Genomic DNA, 15,932 nt, shown 5'->3' with positions numbered 1-15,932 from the left:
TTTAAAAAGTTAAAAATGAACTTGGAGATTTTTCAACATCCTTGTCCCAATAAATGAGAACTTTAAGTGGGATCACCTGGCAATTGGGTGCTGTTATTCTAAACAGCCAGAAAGTGGGGCTAGATGTCACTTAGGAGCTTTCCACTCAGATTAAAAAATATTTCGACACTTTTGGTGGTTAGTGCTTTTTCCCTTTGGGTATGTATGATGTCTGTTTGGGGTTGATGGAGCTCCTGTGCTTTAATTCCTTTTTAAGTCCAGTACTATTAAAAAATTGAGACTTTTGCATCATACTTAAATAATAGCCTCAAGTGACTCTTTCTAATTATATCCTTTAGGCTTTTTCCAAAATACAGACTTCCTTTGTATTCCAGGTCTCTGGAAACACTTGTCCTAACTAGTTTGTAGTATTAGTCTTGTTAACCCGTGGAGTTGTGGGCAGAAAGTTAATAACCTGTGGCAAGGGCTCAGAGCAGGTGCTGGGTGCGTTCTGTGCCTCCCCACAGTTTCTACTGAGAAATGAGACTGGTTTGGGATCTGTTCTGCTTCTCTCTGGGCCTGTGTCTCTGCTTCCCCTCTGTGCCCCTTACTGCCCTTGGCTGGTGGGTCTGTGGGATTTCTCATTTACCTTTTGTGTTCGTTCTCCCACCCACCTTTATCGAGCACCATCTTGGGCAGGGTACTGAGGCACACCTGGGAAGAAGTAGCCTGGCTGGGACCCTGGCATCACCATCTCCACAGGTCTTCCCTGGTTCTGAGTTCAGGATTCTGACCCTGATTTACTTTAATCTGATTACAGGCATTATCTGTTATCATTCTTAGACACTTTGGAGAAGTTTTAGGGAGTTTTGGAATTAGCTTTGGGGTTAGCAAGGTTCCTGGAGAACCTTGTCATCCCTCTTCACCCACACTCCTGGTTCTGCCCCCAAATTATTCCTGTCTTCCACAGTGATGCGGCCCCAGAAATGGGTACAGGATGGGAGGAGCTATAGGGGAGGAGCGATAGCAGGGGAGTCCCTTTGAGCGGTCAAGGCTGGGTGGCTTAAGGAACACCCGGCACCAACAGGCAGAGAATAGGGGGTTTCAGAGAGAGGTTGGGTCATTAGAAGATAACAGGCACATCCAGTCTGAAGGGAAGCACGGTACTTGTTCACGCACTAAGGCACAGTTTATTAGGGGAAAATGAAACCGTTTGTGTTAGCTGAGCTTGACTTATTACCACTGATAATTGTCATTGGGCTGTGTTTTTAATTTGGTCATTTTGCCAGGAACATAGATCAGACATTGCTCCTTAGATCTTTGGGTAATTAGGAAGATTGGCAAGCCTCCATTCTTCTTGAATGAAGTCATTATTATCCTATTTGTAATATGGGATTAAATATGTTAAGTGAAAGGCATTTTTAATTTTTTTTAAAGACAGTTGCAACTTAAGCATGTGGGCAAAATTATCTTGTTTTGTATGTGTATTCTTGAATTTCAAGCCTTTTTTTTTTCCCCCCCCCCTAATCACAAATACATGTTCATTAGTAATGTGAAACAGAAAAGCATAAAGAAATAAGACCTCGAGGCGCCTGGGTGGCTCAGTCAGTTGAGCGTCCGACTTCGGCTCAGGTCATGATCTCACGGTCCGTGAGTTCGAGCCCCGCTTCGGGCTCTGTGCTGACGGCTCAGAGCCTGGAGCCTGTTTCAGATTCTGTGTCTCACTCTCTCTCTGCCCCTCCCCTGTTCATGCTGTGTCTCTCTCTGTCTCAAAAATAACTAAACGTTAAAGAAAAAAAGACCTCACATGCAATGTGACACCCAGGGAGGATCACCGTTAATATTTAGGGAGAGTATTTAGACTGCCTGGTTTACCACATAAGTGTAGTTTTTATATAAAAATGGGGTATGTTCTGACCTCCCCCCCCCCCCGCCCCCCCCCCCCCCCACACCTTAGTAATAGAGCATGGCTGTTTTCCTGAATGGCTGTGTAGTGTTTTATTATAAAGCATTTTCTTGTCATCATTTAGTTAGCCAGCCCTTAAATATTGGGCATTTACTTGTTCTACAACTAAAGTGACTATAATTGTACTCACTAGGTATTTTCTTAGAACAGTGATTTTATTGGATATACATTTTTAAAGGGGTGGATGTCAAACATTTTAAAATGATTTTGACCGAAAACATCTAGCTGAAAATGAAGGCGAATATTTCTCTGATCTTGGAATGACGAGGGACTTCCTAAGCCTGAAAGTATTAGAAGCAATTGCAAAAAGATGTTAGATTTGACTTTAGAGAGATTTAAAAAAAAAAAATAATAAATAAATCCTTTATTTCAAGTGACAGAGAGGAAAAAGCAGTCATTTATTTTTTTCTGGGGAAAATGTTTGCAACATGGCAAAGGGTTAATTAATGTCCTTAATTTGTTAAGGAGCTCTTACAAATGAATGAGAAAAAAAAGGAAGCCTACTGAAAAAGTGGACAAAAGGCACTTTACAGTTCATAAGAGAACTATAGATACATGGATCAAAGAAATCAAGATTGAAACCAGATGTCATTCTTTGCATGTCAAATTTGCAAACGTTAAAAAAAAAAATCTAGGACTGGCAAATGAAGTTAACATACAGTTTTCTTCTCTTGTGCTTTCTTTGTTAGCTTGTCAGTTTTCCCAGAAGGAGTTGGGAAGGTTTCCCATTTCCTATTTCTTTACCAGAAAGGATAGGATATAACTGGCCTGTGAATTTTGTATGAGCCTGGCACCTTTTTCAAGCCTAGGTCTTTGCTTTTTTAATTTTGTCTATTCGTTTACTGTTATTCAGGCTTAAAATTTTTTTTTTCCTAAAAAAATTGTCCATTTCATTTAGATTTTGGGGTACATACATGTGCTTCCTTTGTTAAGTCCTTTAAAAAATACAAATTCCATGTAGAAGCATGAAGGGTATGTAGTATCTTGTGTTGGCCCTTGCTTTCAGAAGATACTCGCTGTCCTGTTCCACAGGTATTTTAATTTTCATTGAAGTTGTTTTTTTCTTTTTTGAATTAGGTAGGTATTTGTCAGCTTTTTTGGCGTTTACTAAATTGACAAAATGATTTGGTTGCTTAGTTTCTGGCCTGTGAATGGTACTGGCCCCCAGGGCTATATCCTTCCTGCTTCTAAAGTATTAACATCCTTTTTTAAGGAAATGCTAAAATATAGAGATGACAGTTATACAAATATGGATGTTATTCCCCCTCCCCCAATTTTTTGGATTTTTTTTCCTCTGTGAAATCAAAGCCTGAAAATCATAGCATTTAGTACCTTTGCACGCCCCAATTAAGAATGTAGAGAAGCCCTGTGAATGTTTTCTTGTGCGTTCACAGTGGCCTTTGTGGGGGACAGTCAGGTGGTGCGTCATTGAGCTCCTAAGTGACGTTTCCTCTGAGCTGCTCACAGGGCTCCGGGCTTTGATCTCAGCCTTGTAACCTTGCGTGCAAAGGGCAGGTCTTCATGTCGAGTGTGGTGGCACACGAAGGGGAGGGGTGCTGGCTGGCGCCAGGACAGAAGTTCAAGGATGCGCCCTGATAACTCAGTCTTGTTTCTGTTCGGCTCCTCCTGCTTAATTCCCCTCTCAAAAATATATTTGTATTTTTCCAATATTAAAACTTATGACCCAATTCTGTGTTTTGGTCTCTGATAGTCGTCCAGTGAAGTAGAAAGCCAATCCTTCCAGACACTGGTTGTACTAATCAGCTTAAAAAATACTTTCCAAAAACAAATCTTCATGGGGTCATAGTACTTGGACTCACCCTTCTATAATTTTTCTCTTGATTTCCAGCTAAAGTGATTTTGTTAATTGCAGCTTTGCCCTCATGGAAACCTTTTTTTCTTACTTTTTTTTCTTTTATTTTTAGCATTTTAAAGGATTTACAAAAGAAGCATACACGTGTTGGAAAATAATTCTAACTTGTCAGAATTGGATAAAGCAAATTTTGAAAGTCACACAGCCTTTTTTACCCCCTATACTTCAAGGCAGTTTGATCTTTATTCTTTCCAGCCCTTTCTTATGTCCACAAATATGTTCTGTATAATTACACTTTTAATAAAAATGGGATTATACTATACATATTGTGCAACTTGCATTTCTCAAAGGACAAAATATATAATTTCAGTTTAACCGAAAATAAGCTGTTCTTTTAAAGCTTTTCTTTTGTTACTTTTTTTCTGTTATTTCCATTCTTTCTCTTCTTGACTAATCTTCATTGATGGAAGTTGCCTTTGTGCTTCCCTTCTGACTCTAAATTTTTAATAAACATAGCTTAAAATAGATTTGTGGTTATGAAGATTTTATTTTGGGCAATAAATTACCTTGTTTTTCCTCTTTGAATGCAAAATGTTTTAGCAACAGAAAAATAACTTCTCCATTCATATTCTAATCAATTAAAATAAGTAGTAATTTTTTTGTTCCAAACAGCAAAAGACCAATGTTTAGTTTCTGAAATTAAAAAAATAGGATCACTGGAGGCTTATTGAAGGCTGGATGGTACAAGTCTGATGGCATTTGTGTTGCTTATCTACCTCTAGAAGATCAGTGATTGTGATGCTAACTTGCTCCAAAACAGACTGTGGAGTTGGAAGAGTCACAACATTCAAAAAAAAAAAAAATTGACTCACAGCTAACTTTTTCTCCCATCCAAGTACTAACCAGGCCCGACCCTGCTTAGCTTCCGAGATAAGACGAGATGGGGTGCGTTCAGGGTGGTATGTCCGTAGACACAGCTAACCTTTTCTAACAAAAAGAACTTGTTGGTATCTGGCTAAACTGTCATCACCTGTGTGGTTTTAGTTTTAAGTTTGTTTATTTTGAGAGAGGGAGTGGGGGGAGGCAGAGGAAGTGGGAGAGAATCCCAAGCAAGCTCCACATTGTCAGCACAGAGCCTGATGTCAAGGCTCGAACTCATGAACTGCGAGATCATGAGCTGAAATCGAGTCGGACGCTCAACCAACTCAGCCACCCAGGCACCCTTGTATTTTTCTTTATAATGGAGGGCCAGGCTGGTGACTGGTGCCTTGCCAGCTGTTTCAGAGATAGCTCCCCAGGTCAGGCTCTGGGTTCTTTTTTATTGTGATGCCTCTGCATAGGTACAAGAGTATAAAAAACACATTCATTTAATAAACAAGAAAATGAGTATCTGTGTACCTATTGATAACCCAGCCTAAAAAATGGAATGTGACCCAGCTTTTTTATAAGCATCCTTCCGATGTATATTAATACATTTGTAAGATGCTTTAAAAGAAGGTGATTTTTAAGAAATCAAATTGTCTCTTCTGTTTTCCCTATTAAAAACAGCATCAGCAGTTTATTCTAGTGGCGGCACTGAAAGCAATGTAGAGTTATAAAGGTGAGGGCTCCGTTGTCATGGGTGTAATGGGCTCTGACCCCTACTGTCATCTATCTTAGAAGCTCCAGGACCCAGACCAGGCCTTTCCCTTCTTGGGTTCTTACTTGTAAAGTGTGGACCCAGTAGTTCGGAGGGTGGTTATGAAGATAATTGCGCAGGTATGATGTGTTAATCTTAAAAATAAAAGTTACTTTACCGGCAAAAATGGATATATTCTGGAATAACCAAGACTTGCAACTTTGGACATGCAAGCTATGCCCAGCAGATAAAGGAGGAACAGGTTATTTTACAGAGAAACAAGAGGAAGGTGGGAGTTGTTTTGGAAAATCCATTGGAGAAAAGTGGGAATCCAGGGTCATAAGGGTTTGTCATTGTCTGAGTCCCAGGGGGGTGGTTATTTTATTTATTTATTTTTTTATGGGAGATGCAGTGTACATCTTTCCCTGTTGGGGTCTGTTATTGATGATTCTTTCCTGTTGAGATTCTTCTGTTGGGGGCTGTAATTGACAGTTCTTCCTGCAATTGACATTCAGTGGTACTGGCTCCCTTTCTAGCCTCCTGACTCCACTTTATTGAGTTTCCCTTTATAAATTTTCACATTTTCCCCCTTTTGATCATGATCTTTCTCCAAAAGCATTGCTGATCAAGAGTCTGATTTTTCTAATTCTTTTGTCCCTCAGTTCTAGGAAAGACCTTTCCTGGGTATAATGTCCCACACTGGGGGGAAATTATTTGGATTGGAAATCTGAGGTCACATTTGAGTAACAAGGAGGAGGAGCAGGGAGAACAATCAGGTACCTCCTACTTCTAGTCCATATTTAGCACGATTGTAAGTGTTGGAGATCATCTCTTCTTGGGTACGTTGTTAGAAAAGTTTGACAGGCAGCAAGTATGGAATCAAAAGTAACGTGGCAATTCCAAATTGTGTGGTGGTTCTAAAACAGGATCCTAGATCTGAAAGTAGCCAACTAAAAATATTCATTGGCACTCATTCCAGTTTAGGGGAGAAAAGATCCCCCTCCAGAGGCAAACCCAGAGTCCTGTATGCAGATGAGGAGTCACCCGTTGAGCAGTCATGAAAGCAGAATAGTGAGAATCTGAGAATTAACCGAGTACATTTGGGAAGATACAGTGCAGGTATAATAAGCATGAAGCAGCAGTTGGTGGGCTTTTTGCAAAACAACAAAACTTCAAAGACATTTTAAAACAATATTGTTATCTCAAGAAAACTGTTCTAACCAAATGTGTCAATAGTACAGTAAAACTGAAATTCAGAAACCACGAGTTTTGGAAAAGAATCCAGAGTCGGTTAACAATAGTCCAAATGAAAAAGAGAGACTTTGTACCCTGAGCCTTCTAACAGACCTGGCTTCTTGAGGAAGCTGTCTCCTCAGATGTTGTCTGCTTCAATACAGGGAAATCTTTACTTTCAGGTCATCAGATGGTGTGTAGGTCCACTCAGAGTTTGCTTTCTTTAGACATGTCCATGAATCTAAGAGTCTATTCCCTGGAGTTTGGCAGCACAAGGGTTGGTTAGCAGTACGTAAGAGGGGCCTTTCCAGTGAAGTTGAAGAGACTCTTTCTGGAGGTGTCTTTTCTAATAGATAAAATCTCTAGTTGCAAGGTGTGATGCTTTTCTCTTTTTTTTTAAAATTTTGATTATAAAAATTATAAATTTTTTTATATTATAAAAAATTTATAGTATAAAAATTATAAATATTTATTTATTTATTTATTTTGAGAGAGAATGTGAGCAAAGGAGGGGCAGAGAGGGAGAATCCCAAGCAGGCTCCCCACTGGCAGCACAGAGCCTGATGTGGGGATCTAACTCACAAACTGTGAGATCATCACCTGAGCTGAGACCAAGATTCGAATGCCTAACCGAGCCACCCAGGCATTAAGGTGTGATACTTGTCTTCATCTCTCAAGAGTGCATGGTGAAATTGCTCTATCAATCTTCTGGTTATTTTTAGTAGGAGCAGTTAGGCCTTTACAATATTGAAGTATATCTTTTTTGTGTCTGTGTTTATTTTTGAGAGACAGAGAGAGAGGGAGAGAGAGGGACAGAGAGGGACAGAGAGGGACAGAGTGCGAGGGAGGGAGGGAGGGAGGAGACACAGAATCCGAAGCAGGATCCAGGCTCTGAGCTGACAGCTCAGAGCCAGACACAGGGCTTGAACTCACAAACTGTAAGATCATGACTTGAGCCAAAGTCGCACACTAAACTGACTGAGCCACCCAGGCGTCCCCGAAGTGTATCTTTATTAATTGTGGGTCAAAGGAGTCAGGGGCCAAGTGCATTGGATCTTCTCTGACTATCTCAAAGGGTAAAAGTCTGTGAGTTCCGAAGGGGTGAATCTGAGTTAAGAACGGCCAGTGGGAATGCTTTAGGCCAAGATGATATGGGAGGTCTCTATAAACTTTGCTGATTGAGTCTTAATAGTGTCCTTAGTGCATTTGACCAACCTGAGGATTGAGAATGGTATTGCCCAGTTAGTATTGTAAAACTGGTGAAATAGTGCAGACTTATTCAAGCACCTGGTAAAATGGGTTCCTTGAGGACTATGAAGTTAAAGAGGGCTTCTCCACATTGGTATAATTTTTTCTTTAATCTTTTTTTTTTACATTTATTTATTTTTGAGAGACAGAGCACGAGTGGGGGAGGGGCAGAGAGAGAAGACACAGAATCCGAAGCAGGCTCCAGGCTCTGAGCAAGCTGTCAGCACAGAGCCTGATGGAGGGCTTGAACCCACGGAACATGAGATCATGACCTGAGCCGAAGTTGTACACTCAACCGACCGAGCTACCTAGGTGTCCCGTTATAATTTTTTCTAGCAAAATTTTATCTACACAAGTAGCAGTGGTCTGTCTACAAGAGAGCTTTGGTCCAGTGAGAAGACCTACAAACCATTACTAAAGCATACTTAAATCCATGAGATGGGGGTAGCTGTATGAAATACATTTACCAGAACTTGAATGGCCCCTTAGGTAATTTAAAATGAGCGGTGTGAGCACTTTTTTCTGCGTTGTGTTTTGGATGCATGGGACAAGTGGGATAGACACTTTTGTAGCTTTATTTCCCCACCAATATTGGTCCATGAATTCGGCCAGATTATTTGGTCTAACCCACAGTTCTTTTTATCAAACCAACAGTGATTAGGTTCCCAGTATTTTTCCTTTTCTGGAGCCAGTTACTGGGCATTTCTGGTCCGTTTTCAAAATCTTCATTTGGGAGAATATCCCTTTGGACTGTGACAGAGGTTTGGCTCTTGATTGCTTTGAGAGCAGTGCTTTGGTGGAAATATCAGCGAGGTGGTTTCCTTTGGCCTCCAGAGAGTGGAGTCTAGAATGCTGAGGAACTTTAATAAAAGAGTATCTGGCCAAAGTGTGGCATTTGATAAAATTTGGACATAGGAACCATTTAGAATTTTATCCCCATTGGAGGTGAGAGCACCTCATTGTTGGGTACCATTCCAGAGTCCTGAGCTACCTCAAAGGTATATCAGCTATGGGTATAAATGTTTGTGGTTTTACCTTTGGCCAAGGTACAAGTATAGAACTTGGCCTGTTGGGCCGAGATAGTGAAAGGTAAAAGTGCTGCCTCGGTGGCTTCAAAAGGAGTCACGCTAGCATTCCCAGCACAGGATTTGCCATTTTCATCCTTTAAGTAAGAACCATCGGGACACCATGAAAAATCTGCATCGGTTAGAGGAGGTTCCTATAAACAGTCACAGGGAGTCAAGAGGTGATCTGTCCATCTGAAGCAGTTGTGAGTGGTCTCTGCCAGGGAGGAGGGAGAATAGCAGGGTTAAGGTTCTCGCAGTGAGGAGGAGTTATATGAGGAACAGTTAGGGGGATCTCCTGGGTGAGTGCAGTGGTGAGGATTTAGGGGGGCTTCTCTGTACGCGGCACAAGTGTGCTTAGAGGGAGGCCTGTGACCCTTCACGGGCCTTAACTAGAAGGGCAGTGGCAGGAATGGCCCTGAGGCAAGGAGGGAGATCCCTGGCCATGGGCTGCTCCAGTGCTTGGTTCTAAGACCCCAAGGGTCAGTGATGGTCCCCCATGTTTTTGGGCAAGTACTCCAAGGGCATTTTCTTCCCTCTCACAAACAATGAGAAAAGGGGAGTTGATAATTAGGATCTCTGAGGGCAAGAGGCTTTATTAGACTTTTCTTTATGAAGTCTCCGAAGCTAGGTCTTCTCAGTCTTTCCAAATGACGCAGTCAGGTTTGTCAGTTTTTAGTAAAGCCTATAGAGCTTGAGCTGTAAGAGAGAAGTTTGGAATCCCAATTTCGACAGTAGACAGCCAGTCCAAGAAAACTTTGTAATTGGCATTTAGTTGTAGGTTTTGGGAAGTTCAGGATGCCACGAAAGCTACCTGGATCTAAGTGTAGGCCTTGTTCTGAAATCAGGTGCCCTCAGATGAACTTTAGCTTGAGCAAACTGCAATTTTTCTTTAAAGACTTTGTCCTTTTAAGGCCAAAAGTTTTAACAGGTGAATGCTGTCTCCTGTGAAGAGGTTTGAGAAAGGGAGCAGAGAAGCAAATCATCTACATGTTGTAACCAACCAGAGCCTGCAGAAGATTTTATATCTTCCAAATCAGCTTTAAAGGTTTGTAAAAAGTTAAGAAGGACTCTCTCTGTAACTCTGGAGCATTACTGTCCAGGTATAGTACTGTTCTTCCCAAATGAAAGCAAAAAGACAATGGTTATCCCTGTCAACTGTATAGTAAAAGTGCACTGTATAGAACAATTATAGTGAAAACTTTGCTTTCAGTGGGGATGGATGTCAGTGTGTGGGGGTTAGGAACAATGGGGTGCCAAGGAATAGTGTTATTTATTGCTCTGAGGTCCTGGACTAACCTCCATCCTGAGCCACTGGGTCTTCTGACAGATAAAATGGGGGTATCACAGGGACTAGTGCAGGGGATAAAAAGGCCCTGAGTCTCTGGTCTCCTATTATGGGCTTGATGTCTTAAAGGGCTTTTTTACTTATAGGGTATTAGCTCTGGGGAGAGGTGTTGAGGGATCTGTTTGAATCTTGATGGGGGGTGCACTGTGAATTCTGCCAGTATCAGTTGGGGAATCTGCCCATAAAGAGGATGGTAGCTGATCTAATAGGGATAAATGATCAGTGTCCCCAGACTCTATTATAGTGCCATCAGGGATGTTGAAGGGTCATTTAATTCATGTGGTTGGCGATTTTGATTCTATAATTATTTCTTTTTTCTGGGAGAAATTCTGGCATGATACTTTCCTAAGAAATCTTGGCCCAGTAAATGAATGGGGTAGAGAAACTTAAGGAGGTGAGAATGGGAATCTCAACAGGCCTAAACAAATGGGAGCAGGTGCAGAGACAGGAACCTGTTGAGGTTTATGAGAGACCCCCTCTATTTGAATTGTTTTCATGCTCTGAGACAGGACCTGCTTTATAGGAGTGGTGTTGAGCCCCGAGAATGCAGCTCTGGGGTCACCAAGACAAAGAGATTCATTCTCAGTCGGGAGAGTATTTTTTCCAAGCCAGTTAACGGGGAGAAGTGGGAAGAGCCCTTGTAGGTCCTCAGAGTCCCATCACTGGGAATTAGGAGGACAGTGGAAAGGCTGGCTAGAGGGCTGAAGGCTTCTGGAATGCTTAATGTTTGTAACAGTCTTTTTTTTTTTTCTAGTGCCCTGGCCCTTTGCAGTGATAGCAGAAAGCCAGGGGGTTTTGTTCTGTTTAGGGACCTTCATTTGCCAGAGTTGAAAACTGAGAATATTAGTGGTCTTTCTTTGAGTTGACTCCTCTAGCATATGGGTGAGCTGGTTTGCCAAGCTAGCTAATTCTGGAGTGGGCACAGTTTCCCATTCCATGCTGGTCCTTTAACCAGGAGATCCTGGTTCAGCCTGTTAGTAAATGCAGTTAATGCTACCCATTTGGATTCAACCTCTAAAGGAAGACCAGAATCTTTTTGAAAGATCATTTGGAGTTGATTATAATGGTCGTGAACAGGTTGATCGGGCTTTTTTGTGAAGCCTGAATTTTGTTCCAATCAACAGTCTTAGGAAATCTACTGTAATTGCTCAATGGAGATTTCCAGTGAGTGTTCTAGCATCTTGCCAAAAGTTAGGGTTAATTCTCTGAATCCTTTAGGCTGTTCTTATGGGATTAGTTTCATCCCGTGTTAGGCCTGGTCCTCACCAACAAGCACATGGCCTGACTGATACAGATCTGAGAAAGCAGGGTGGTTAAGTTGGAGTAACTATGTTAAATTCTCCAGCAAACGTGGGTCCTGAGTCACTTTCGGAAACTCTTCAACTCTGGCTCGCAGTTTGGCCTTGGTCCAGGGAACATAAGAAGTTTGGGGTTTATTCAGATCCAGAAGACTTAATTTTAAAGGAGCAGTTTTCTTAGATTCAGGAAAGAAGGGAGTGGGGAGAGGTTCAGAGAAAAAAGTTAAGTGAAGGTGGGGACTGAACACAAGACAGCTGCTGTACATCCTGAGACCTAGAAGACAGGAAGGGAAGAAAGAGGCCTCAGGAGCCCTTTCTTTCCTTTGTTTGTCTCTGTTAGTCTAGAAATTGTATTTTGCAGAGAGGCAATTTTAGATTCCTTATAGCTTCAGAATTCCGAAGCTTCACAATCCCAAAGTAGGCATCCCATTCAGTTTTGACAATTTTAGAGCCATGGCTATCCAATTTACTTTTTTTTTTTTTTTTAATGTTTGTTTATTTTTGAGAAAGAGACACACACAGTGTGTGAGCAGGGGAGGGTCAGAGAGAGAGGGAGACACAATTAGAAGCAGGCTCCAGGCTCCGGGCTATCAGCACAGAGCCCGTCGCGGTGCTCAAACTCACAAACTGTGATATCATGACCTGAGCCGAAGTCAGTCACTTAACTGACTGAGCCACTCAGGCGGCGCTGTCCAATTTACTTTTGATGAAGAGTAAGTTTGGAGAGATGGCGAGTTCCCTGCAATGGCCATTGGAGTTTTAAACTACTGTGTGTGTGAAGAGGAACTGACCAGGGTGCCAGAAGAGGGGTCACCCTCAAAACATCTTGATGACTGGGATCCCACTTCTTAGCGGTTTATTTTGTCTGTCTTTTCTAGAGCAGGAAAGAAAGATTCCTAAACGGTATGATCAATCTGGTTCTAAAAGGAATCCGAGCAAAGGCCAGCTCTGTTCCGGTAGGCACAGCCCTGTTCGTGAGAAGTTGGGCCAAGGACTAGCAGTTTTATTAGGAATGGCCTAGTTCTTAAGAGGAGTTGGACCAAAGGCCAAACGAGTGTTCTTATAAAGGACCAAGCCTTAAAACAGATTCTGAATAATTCCTGGAGAGCTTAAAACACAAGAGTGGAGCTCAAAAATCCAGAAGAAAAATTTTAGGGTGGGCAAGAAAGCAGTGAGCTCTGTGGGTATGGGTGCATATTTGCTCACTAGCCTTGGATTTGTTGGTGGTCTTCTGGATCCCATCAAATAATGTTAACCTTAAAAAGAAGTTATTTTAGGGGCACCTTTGTGGCTCGGTCGGTTAAGCATCCGACTGTTGATCTCAGTTCAGGTCATTATCTCACGGTTCGTGGGTTCAAGCCCTGTGTTGGGCTCTGCGCTGACAGCCTTGGGATTCTCTCCTTCTCTGTCTTCCCCTCCCCTGCTTTCTCTCTCTCTAAATATAAATAAATTTAAAAATAAATCTTAAAAAAAAAAAAGTTATTTTACCAACAAAAATGGGTTTATTTGGGAGTAACCAAGAATTACAACTCCTGGGCATTAAGCTATAACAAAGCCATAGGCAAGTCCAACAAAGAAGAAAGTTATCTTACGGAGAAGGAGAAAATTGGGAGGGGTTGTTTTGAACAAAGCCCATTGGAGGAGAATACTAATTCAGGCTAATGGTTTGCCATTGGCTGAGTTGCAAGGGTAGCCAGTTTCTTGTAGAGCTGCAGTCTATATCTTTCTCTGTCGAGGCCTGTAATTGATGATTCTTTCCTGTAGAGATTCCTCTGTTGGGGTCTGTGATGACAATTTCCTGTAATTGACCGATTGGTAGTAGCTTCCCTCTTCTAGCTTCCCTTAGTCTCTTCCCCACTGAACTTTAGTGAGGCTTCCCTTTATTAATTTTAAGAAGTGTGTAGTACAGTGCTTGGCACATATTGAATACTAGAGAAGTTTTTTTGTCTTTTTTTTTTTTTTTTTTTTTGTAAATTGAGATCTTATTCTAGGGAATATGGAGTTTAAAAGGAAAAAACCCCCAACTAAGTACAAAATTGCTTTTTCCAGATACTCTAAAATACCATCTCCCAACACATTTTGTGCAAATGGAGAGCCAATTTTGAAGGGATTGAAGGTGCAGCTTGTGCTTCTGCCTGGGGATGGGCTGGGGACTCCTAGATGCTCCTTAAGAATGAGGGAGCAACAGAGCAAGTTCTAGGATTGGGCAGAGCTGAATGAGAAGTAGATTCCATTCATGCAGAGTGCCTCCTGCAAGGTTTATTATTACTCTGTTTTTATTGATCATCTGTTTTTCTCTAGCTAGGTCTTGACTCTGCCAACCGGGATCCTCCTGTGGTTTTGAGCTTGGAATTCAGCACCAGGAAATGTAGCTCAGCGGCTTGAAACGGAAAGCATATGGACAGGTTCACGTCACGGCATTTAGGTGCGTCTGAAACCTAATCTTTTTCGTTCTGCATTTCATGATGCAGTTGTGCTGACAGCCCTTTAGTGTTAGAATTCATTTGTGCTTGACCTCGCCCTTTGTACATGTCGCCAAAGGTCTAAATGCAATCCTGGGAATAATTGTTTGGTTAATGCTAATGATAAGGTAATGGGCTGTTGTAGGCCAAATTCCTTGTTAAGTAGATTAAAGTAGAAAATAGGCAAAGTCTTGCCATGTACAGGTAATGAAGTATTTTCTTTTTCCTTTACATGCTTTTGGCTTTTTTAAATCAGCAAACTTTTGAATACCTATTGCCTTTGAGGCTCCATGTCTGGGTCACAGGTCTGAACCCCGGGGGTAAAGAGATTGAAGACGTGTTCCTTCTTTTTCAAGCATTCTTCGATTTAAGTAGTGAGACTAAATAAGCACATTTACACTGCATTTCCTCCCATGCTCCTCTCCTGTCCCAAGGCTTGATGGGCATTTTGGTTATTTAAAATTTTTTGCTATTGCAAACAATATTGCAGTGAAATTTCTTGCACCTATTTCAGGGACAATACCCATAAGTAAATTTTTAACAGTAAAATTGTTGAGTACAGTGCTTACGAATTTTTACTTTTTTAATTTTGACAAATTGTCCCGTAGGGAAGCTACAAGAATTTATACTCCTAATAAACATTCTCGCAAACAGGTTGTCTTGTCAAAACTAAATGTATTCAGTATGGTGGGTATAGAAAGTTATGTCAGTGGTACTTTTATTTACTATTAATTTACAAACAGTGACATTCATTATTTAGGTATACATTTATAAGAGCTTTTATAAATGCTGAAAGGGAATCATTTCTTTTTAAAAAAAATTTATTTTCATTTTCTAATAGAAAGTCCATACTTGCTCTTAAAGGGAAATTCCAAGAATTTAGGAAGAGCCTTGGTCTCACCACCTAATGACACCACCGTGAACATTTGTGGATTTCTTCCACTTTTTGTTTTCTATGTGAAGTTGTTAGTTTTTTTTTTCTTTTTTTCTTTTTTTAATGTTTATTTTTGAGAGAGAGAGTGCAAGCGGGGAGGGGCAGAGAGAGAGGGAGACACAGAATCAAAGCAGGCTCTAGGCTCTGAGCCATCAGCACAGAGCCTGACTTGGGGCTCGAATTCACAAACTGTGAGATCATGACCTGAGCTGAAGTCGGATGCTTAACCAGCTGAGCCACTCAAGCGCCCCAAGTTGTTGTCTTAAGCTGTCATCAAATTGTATGTAATATGTTTTTTTTTTTTCAATTTATATTTATTTAAATCCAAGTTAGTTAACATATAGTGTAATAATGGTTTCAGGAATAGAATTTAGTGATTTGTCACTTACATATAACACCCAGTGCTCATCCCAGCAAGTGCCCTCCTTAAGGCCCGTTGCCCGTTTAGCCCATCCCCCTCACCTAACACCCCTCCAGTAACCCTCAGTTTGTTGTCTGTATTTAAGAATCTCTTAGGGTTAGCCTCCCTCTCTGTTCTTATGTTTCCTTCCCTTCCCCTATGTTCATCTGTTGTTTCCTAAATTCCACATATGAATGAAATCATATGATGTTTGCCTTTCTCTGACTGACTTGTTTTGCTTAGCGTAATACACTCTAGTTCCATCGGCATTGTTGCAAATGGCAAGATTTCATTCTTTTTCATCACCAAGTAGTATTCTATTGTATATATACACCACATTTTCTTTATCCATTCGTCAGTTGATGGGCATTGGGGCTCTTTCCATAGTTTGGCTATTGTTGATAGTGCTGCTATAAACATTGGGGTGCATGTGCCCGTTCGAATCAGCGTTTTTGTATCCTTTGGATAAATACCTAGTAGTGCAATCGCTGGGTTGTAGGCTAGTTTTATTTTTAATTTTTTGAGGAACCTCCTTACTGTTTTCCAGAGTGGCTGCACCAGTTTGCATT

General features: G+C 41.2%; 1 protein-coding gene across 6 annotated transcripts in view; it reads left to right on the top strand.

The window, feature by feature from the left end:
- The window catches only part of SLC23A2 (solute carrier family 23 member 2), a 133,740-nt gene that overhangs the window by 12,700 nt on the left and 105,108 nt on the right, over positions 1-15,932 (top strand). For 3 of the 6 annotated variants that reach the window (XM_042980873.1, XM_042980868.1, XM_042980871.1), the window contains exon 2: positions 13,869-13,992. The exons of 1 other annotated variant lie outside the window; for it this stretch is intronic. The gene's annotated coding sequence lies outside the window, so the exon portion shown is untranslated. The remainder of the gene's footprint in view (positions 1-13,868; positions 13,993-15,932) is intronic. 2 more of the 6 variants (XM_042980870.1, XM_042980869.1) reach the window with 1 other exon arrangement.

This window comes from Panthera tigris, chromosome A3 (genome assembly GCF_018350195.1).
Source record: "Panthera tigris isolate Pti1 chromosome A3, P.tigris_Pti1_mat1.1, whole genome shotgun sequence".
Taxonomy (NCBI): domain Eukaryota; kingdom Metazoa; phylum Chordata; class Mammalia; order Carnivora; family Felidae; genus Panthera; species Panthera tigris.
The sequence above is the reverse complement of the archived record's forward strand: the minus strand, read 5'-3'. Positions and strand labels throughout refer to the sequence as shown.